The following is an 8,623-nucleotide window of genomic DNA, read 5'->3' on the forward strand; positions in this document are numbered from 1 at the left end:
ATCTGCTTCCCACCGTGACACCCTATAAGATCTGTAGCCTCATCTTACTTCCTATGTTTCAGGAAAATCCATGTCTTTTTGAGAGTGCTGAAGAGGCCACGTCAGATTAATTACTGCACCACGATATCATCTACCCACACTTATTCCCTAATGGCAATAGAAGCTAAATCACTATTGTTGCCACATTTTAGACGCTTTATCAGTCAATGTGACAGGATTTTTAAGGATAAATAAAAAATAAACAAGGTGATGAGAAGCGTTGAGTATGTAGGAAAGCGTAACGGACTGTAAATGTGCTTATTATCATTTCCCAGACAGTAACAAGGAATTCTTTGCGTGCATCCATCTTAGCATCTCTGACAATACTGAGGTCTGTTAATGTGCCACGGGGTTAACAAGGAGCTTAATGGTGTAATCCTCATCGGCTGTCAGTCTGTCAGACTGTCCTCTTAGTGACTTATCCCCTGAGCTACAGGTCAAAGAGCACAGCCCAGGAAAGGCACTGACCTCCAGACAACTCTATGAAAACTGGAGAAAGTCATTTCTTAAAAAGGGCAACTTGCGAGGATTGGGGTAAAAACACTTGGTTTTCATAGGCAGGCGTTTCGCTGTTAAAGCCACACAACCCTGACCAATCTGAAATGTTACTGCTCCCCCCAACCCTCCTTGCTCCTGCTGGCACATGGCCTGCACAACCCTTGCCATCCATTGTGGATGAGGGGAAGGCCTCGGGGTAGACTGACTGGCTGGTTTCACTATCTGCTGGGTGTGACCCACATCCTCTCTCTGGCTAATCCTTTTGTTCCTGCGATCTCTGAGTACCTAGCCACACCTAATCCTTTGTGCTGCTTTATTTTAGCGTTGGATTTCATCTCATCCAGGCATCATCCTGATGATACCCTTCACTCCTCTTATCAGTTCGTTTTGGATGTGCGTTGAATCTATTTTTGCAACTGGTTCAAACAGAGGGGAAGGAGTTCTGGTAACCTATCTATGTTCTGATCTCATTGTATCTTATTACCTGAGATTACTGGTAAATATAGTAAATGGTAAATGGCTTCTTGTATAGCGCTTTTATCCAAAGGGCTTCACAATGTTTCTTCTTATTCACCCATTCACACACACACACTCACACACCGATGGCGGTGGCTGCCATGTAAGCTGCTTACCTGACCCACCGGGAGTAACTTGGGGTTTAGTGTCTTGCCCAAGGACACTTCGACACGTAGCTGGTACCAGGGATCAAACCCCTGACCCAGTGGTCGACTGCCCTAGCAACTGAGCTAAAGCCCCAATTAGGGGACAATTATTGCATTGCATGCAACACTAATTCAATGTATGTGTTCTGCTCACACACCCACACTGTGCGTGAATGAATATATATTCAAACTCTGTGCTACATTCCACAGATCCTTAATTCTTCAAGACTTTTGAACTGAGCCAGTTAAGTTGTATAACTGATTCCTACTAAGTCCAGACAGTGAGTCAGAAAAATAACCAATTCTGCACTACAACAACCAGCATCAATTGACTCATCAACTCAGCACAATAGTTAATACAGTGTGAAACATCAGTGTTGACATTTTTATTTTTCCTCATGAGAGGGCAATTTTGGGGATGAAATATTTACGAAAACAGGTTTTACACCTCTAATTCAAATCATGGTGGCTTTCTGCTTTATTGTTTTTTTAATGTTCTTAGAGTGTACTCCCCCCTATGCCTCATGCTGCACTTATACACAGACACACTCCCAAACATGCATACACACGAGCAAGAATTAAATTGGCCAGAGCCGCTCGAGCCATTTGAAACCCCTCAACAATAAAAACAGTATAGGCCTTAATAAATAAATAAAGCTTTCTGCATCTATTATACATAAATATGTGCGGGACATATAGAGGAGACAAAACCACATTAAACCAATACTATACTGAACTGCAAATGGGAAAAAAACATCACTTGTACACTTCCAAGATTAAATGTGACACCAAAGAGAACGAATATTTGTTGACATAAAACTGAAGAATAAACCACACCAACCATATATTCATAACCCTCAGAAATGCTCAGCAGTCAGTGTCTGTCTCCTCTCTGCTTCATTATCTGCAAGCTCTTTTTTTACTTTTTACTGACGGAGAGAGGGTCGCAGTTTTCTCCGACTATATAATATATTTATATATTAACTATACTATGGGCTATAAAATATGCTTCCTGTATGCCCCTTCACCTGTTAACTGTCTAAGAGTCACCATCCCAGGATGTGGGAACAGTAGCCACCATTGATTTTCCATGTAAGCCACATTTAAGAACCTACTGAGAGTTGTGTAAATTTTTCAGTGTGGCTCTGGTGGGGCTGCTGTTTATACGGTATGTACCTCATTCAATAGTACTACATTGACAGCACAGGGAACGTGCTCAGCATCGGAGTAAAATGAAAGCAATACTACCATATAGAGCTAGAAAACTGACAGCTGATGGAGCCTGGGATGATCCTACAAAAGCTGTTGTGTATACACAGTTTTACAATAATACCACTGGCAGATTAAACTGCACAAGCAGATTTTACCCGCTGTATATACAGAGGAGTGACAAATTAAAGGAAAAACCCAGATGAAGGAGTAGACAAACATAATGAATGCAGATGCTTGCACACAGGTGAACTGCACGGTATAAATGATCAATTAACATCCAAACAAGCTTTGTGGCAGGTATAAAACATGCTATTGATTCCATTTTGGGATGAAGATGGCAAGAGGAAAACATCTCAGTACCTCTGAATGGTTCATCGTTTGGACTCAGACGGCAGGAGCTTTAGCACAAAAGCTGCTCAGCTGGCACAACAGTGACTAAAGTGACATCTGCATTTAGTCCTATGTGAAAGAAATCCGTAAATAGTGTTGCAAATTATAGTTGGCAGTGTATATTTGGCGACCCTGATGCTCATGCATTAGTGTGATATGTAAGGGAAAAACAAAAAATCTATCCCGTGACTGACAATATCAATGCAGGGTGTGATCAGAGCTGTGCAACAACAGCCCCCAAACAACTCCATATTTCAGTAGGGTTGCAGTGCAGAGATTCATCATTGCAAAAACGAAGGCACGTTTGATTTCAGAGGTGTGAAAATCACAGGCAACAGTCTATGGAGATGTGAAAACAAATGGTATGGTTCAGATAAGTCATCGTTCACTATAAATGTATATGTGTAAGTATGTCTCTGACAGTAGTGGTAAATGATCACTGAATGATTTAATAACTATGAAAAGTATATGAAGTATATGTCAAAGCCTTTGCAGTCACCCGATCTAAAGCCAGCTGAACAACTGTAAGGTATTATATTTTGGAAAATGGGTGTTTCATCTCTTCAATATAGTTCCAGAGACTTGTAAAATCAATCCCAAGTTGCATTCAAGCTGTTCTGGCGGCATGCGATGGCCCACCACTTTACAAAAACACTTTATTTTGGTATTTACTTTAATTTGTCTCTTGTCTGTAGCGACGTAATTAGATTAATGCTAACTCCACGTGTTAGTTGAAACTGCTGACTGTATCTGACTCTGATTTAAAATGGGGGAACTGCATAAAAGCCTCTTGAGTATACACTTGGTGGGTATTTACATGGTATCATGCCAAAAAAGTGGTACTAAAAAACTCCACACCAAATGACAACAGAACACATGGGGATAATAAAGAAATAACAAGAAACCGTCCTGATATGTTGCTATAACAATTATATGGAAAAATGTCCTTGGATCAGCATTTAGACGTTGGTAAAATGCAACACAGAGAAACATTAAAATCCATCAACAGAATCCAATAACGTCTTCTCTGAGTCACATATTGTTCCTTTTAAATTGGAACTTTATATATTTACCCAGTAAAAAGCTTAATAAAACTATGATGTCATAGGACATAACATCTTTATCCTTGTAGTAAACCTGAGTGGGAATGATATTAAAAAAAACTGTATTTCTGCATAACAAAACCCACTAATGCCCTCAGTTCCAGATCTAGAAAGGCCATAAAATATATCTTATAATATAAAATACATCTGCAGAACACAATTATTAGATAAAAGCCGGGACACCACCATCACAGACTCAATCACCTATCTCTGAGAAGCCTGCACTTACCATCAAGACATTTTTCTTCTTCTCTCTATTGCTATAAAGTCTGATTCGCCAGCCAAGATCCAGTTCATACATTATGTCACATTTAAGGTCAGATTTTTTTTCACTTTGATCTTCTGGGCTCAAATCCCACTTTCCCCTCCCTTTTTGACTGTTTCAGTGTTTTTGACACTCCCTACAAAAGAGTTACAAAATAAGGAGATTCTTTAAAAAATGGATAACGTGTGACTCACGTGTGACCAGAGACATGCAGCCATGATACAGATGTTGTTCCACTATAAACATAAGCATCTGTTAACAAACTGAAGAACTATTTTAGTAAGAAACCTGTTCTTTAACTTCACAGGAATATTTTCAAAGCCAAAAAGGGAGCTATAAATTGAATGTGGGAGGGCTGTTGGCAGAGGAAGACAGAAGACATGTTTTGTCTCCACATGTGGATGCATTCACTCTCCTCTCCGTCTCTCTCTCTCTGTTTCTTACACACACACACACACACTTACACAAAAGGCAAAACTTGGCAGTCAGACTGCTCGACTACTCAACAAATTGCTGTCCGGTCTCCTGTAGGCCTGTATGCATCATGTCTCAGCATTCGAGCATCAGCTTTGAATTGCTTATTATGCAGTTTCTCTGGAGTGCTCTGCTTACACATGCAAGCCGCAATCTCTGTGCTGCAGCAGTTGACTGGGGAAACTGTGGAAATAATTGTCTGTCGTTCCTTGTTGGCTGCTTTGACATCTGGTGAGTCCCTTCATGGTGCACTAACAGAGTTGTTTGAAGTCCCTGTCACTGTGTTAGGAAGTGGCATGGCGAGCGTGCACTACATGCTATGTCACATCTGTGCTGCATTCAACGATCCACACGGTGTCAAACTGGCTGGTGGGTAGAAGAGAAGCTGGAGGGAAAGCCAGGCTGCGTATAATAGCTAGTTCTGACCCCAGCAGATAGACAGGATGGCTACTGAATTGACATGTATGTTTTTTGGAAATAGCATCTTGTACTTGCTTTCCAAGGGCCAAATGCCCAGACAATAGCAAGCTGCAACGTCAAGCTGAGCAGCTGTTACAAAGTGTGGGAGCTGCCGTGCAATGTTACACACACTTCAATCACAGAACCACAGTCACCTGTGGATGGCTGCGTATGCCCGATGCAATTTTCTAAATGTGTTTTACACAACTTAAGTTTTTTATTTGCTATTTATTTTTCCACAACAGATTATTAAGAACAAAGAAAATAACTCTAACTCAATGGTAGCAATGGGTGCAAATGTCTAGTGTTCATCCAAGCATTGTGACTCCTGTAGGGCTGTAAAATGTACGGCCTGGGAACCTATGACTAGCTATAATTCAACTTTTGGTTCTGTGGTGCTAGAACCAGACTGTTGGGATGTCTCAGTGTTAAGGGGCTAACAGGAAAACATCAAATGAAGAGAGGGTGGCCACCTGACGTCCCTGAGCTCTCGCACACATTCAGCTTGAAACCCCTGTGACTTTGGTTGCTAGGACAGGTCAGTGGCCATAATTACTGTAGTGGGGTTACTATGTAGTGGCTCTTCGTGAGATTAGTGGAATTGATGGTGGCTGGACGAGTGACTGGCTCTCAGAGGAAGTGGAATAAGCCAGTTGAGCCACCTGCTGTAGCTCAACCTGAGCAGAAATAATACAGATGTAGGTCCAGGTGATGCTGCCAAGGCTGTGCTCATTGTTTAGGAGAAGGTGAACTAGTTCAGGGAGTTCTAATTATCTGGAATAAGTGCTAAGTTCACAGGTAAAAGGTAGATAAGGAGGGGTAACAGTGGGAACTATGAAGTGGTTCACAGCTTTTAAATAAAACAGCCTAATGGGACTGCTCACAGCAGTTTACTGTGGCCTAAGCAGATACGATGTACTGTAGGTGTGAGGCTGGATCAAGCTGGTGAGTACTTTCCTTGGGGGTGATAAGAGTTAAAAACATATTTAATGAGGTCAGTTAAGGGACCAAACTGTAATTCAACATGTTTCCTGAGCTTCCATAGGAATGCTCACCAAACTTTTAGCCCGGCAGGCAAAATGCAGGGTCAAACCTTCCATCAGCTTTAGTTGCATGTCATTCAATGAGGTGGACAGTCATCAGAGAAAATGTTCCATGTTGTCCATTCGAGTGTCACTAAGTGATGGATGCCTCCAGAGTGAGCTGTGCTGCAGTTCTGCAGCTGCCTGCAGGGCAAATGTGAAAAGCACTATGGATTTTAGCACTGCTTTTCATGTGCATAGTGGAGATGCCACGTGAAGTCACAGAGGAGTAAATATAACTCAGAGAGAGTTTTAAGGACCTCTGTCTGACTCCCGGCATATGACAGATTCTCGAAACTAAACATATTATTGAGGCGCATCAAGAACAAGCAAAGGTCACGTGAAGTGCAAGCAACGCGCTTATTAGCACGGGATGTTTTTTGGTCCAGTAATATAGAGATGTATTAATTTTCTGCTGTAAAATGGTTTGACTGTGGCTATGGTGGCATCCGTCCCTGCCAACATTCTGCAGACTGCCTCTGAAGTGGAAGTGTGAACAGTTACCACAATCAGCGCAAATGTCACCTAGTATCATCTTCAACTTGTTAAATGCTTATAACATCTTGTCTGAGTCACAATGTACCATATGGCAAGTGATAAATTAAAAAAAGAAAAAAAAAAAACTCAGTTTCACTGCGGATGCCTTGAAAAATACAATGAAATAAAGCCTTGATTTGGAACAGATGTGCACATCAGATTTTGATTCATTGGGATTGGCATTCTCTGCTATCTTGACTGCTCATACTGATCTGTGTGCATGGTGGATAATATTTTGTCTTTAGCGGGGATGAATGCAAGTCTGGATAAATGAGTCTAGTGAATAAATGTTTATAATCATAGCTCTGGGTGTCAGCTAATGTGCCTCGGGAAATGAGGGGGGTAAAGTGGGTGGGGTGGGAAGATGAGGAGTTCCAATCATCTGTCCAAGCAAGTCCCTGCAAGGCAGATGATAATGTGGGTCTAAACTGCTGCATGGGTGGGTAATGGGATTGTGAGTACGTTGGTCTCCTGCTGGATAAGCTCCCCTGATAGTGCAGCTGACCTCTTCTCTGATAACTGGGGCCGGGAGTCACAGCATGGCTTCATTTAATGTGTGTGTGTGTGTGTTTAGGTTGCTGACACAATGTGTAAGGCCAATGATAGGTGTGCGGCTGGGAAGGTGAAAAGGTGGGTGGTGTACGCATTTCCACAGGCAGAACGTAAACGGGATAAAACAAATAAAAACAAGGGAATAAAGGCTGAGGAGCGGTGCTCTGATTAAACCAGTGTGACATTTGAGTGCAGTCACTGAGTCACCGGTAATCAAAGATTATAGTGAAGTCTCGCTCTTGTATGTACCCCCCCCCCCCAAAAAAAACATTTTAATTTGAAAACAAATTTTGAAGCAGCAGCTAAAATGCCTTGTGACGAAAAGTCACATTAGCTTGAATGAAAAATAGTTTTCCTCAGCTCATGTTGTTCCACTCGTTAGTTGACCTGTGTGATGTAATGATAAGGGTTTTTTTTTCTCCTCATGTTCTCATTCACACAGAGAAGGTGTCCTCTTTTGGAGCTCTTGGTCGCTTCGTGCTCCTTTGAAAATTCCCACATCAAACTGCTGACTGCCAGACCTCTCAATAGCTGACATCTCCTGTTAATTAGCATGCAACCCAATATGACGCACCTTTGCAAATATGACTAATTCAAAGATGTTTTTCTTAAACCTGAAGGGGAGACTTACAATGCGCTGCACGGTGTGTGTATATGTATGTTTTATACATGCCACTATCATCAAATTCTGCCCAAAGCTTTGATGATAACTGCTGACTCGGTTCAGCGGTGAAGAGTTCCCGCCCCCATAATAAAGATGTTCCTCAGCTGCACTTTGAAGGGGAACTGTTAAAGAAGCATGACTTGTCCTGAATGCCCTTGGCCCGAAGTGACAAGATTGTTTTTCAGTAAAAGCCGTTTTGGAATCCCTCGGCCTGGTTGAGTGCCTTCTGATGACAGACTGTGCAGAAGCAGGAGATCAAACTAAAACCAGACCACTGTACGCAAAGCCCTATTTTCAAACAACTAATAACTTGGGCAGTGGATTTTTGCACTGGGTTGAAGTATGTGACAGCTTAGAGAAAAAAAAAAAGAAAGAAAGAAAGAAAAGCCTCAAAAACAGAGCACTATCTAAATGAGGCATAATAGATGTGAGAGTGACATAACTATGTTGAAGGGATGTAAGCAGCCTGACAGGAACATTGCTTCTAGCAACTCCTGTGTTGCATTAGTGATGATTTTCCAGGAGGCTTTCACAAAGAGCCTTCAGAGCGCTTTCCTGAGTCCCAGCCAAACCCGGAAAAGCCCCAAAACAACAGGCCATGTGCACACAGACGAACGCTCCTTGACACAGCTTCACACGTTGTTATTCATAACCCACCCTCAACACTGGCCAAATCTATCCCACCC

The sequence above is a fragment of the Channa argus genome, chromosome 19 (genome assembly GCF_033026475.1).
Source record: "Channa argus isolate prfri chromosome 19, Channa argus male v1.0, whole genome shotgun sequence".
In the NCBI taxonomy this organism is placed as follows: Eukaryota; Metazoa; Chordata; class Actinopteri; order Anabantiformes; family Channidae; genus Channa; species Channa argus.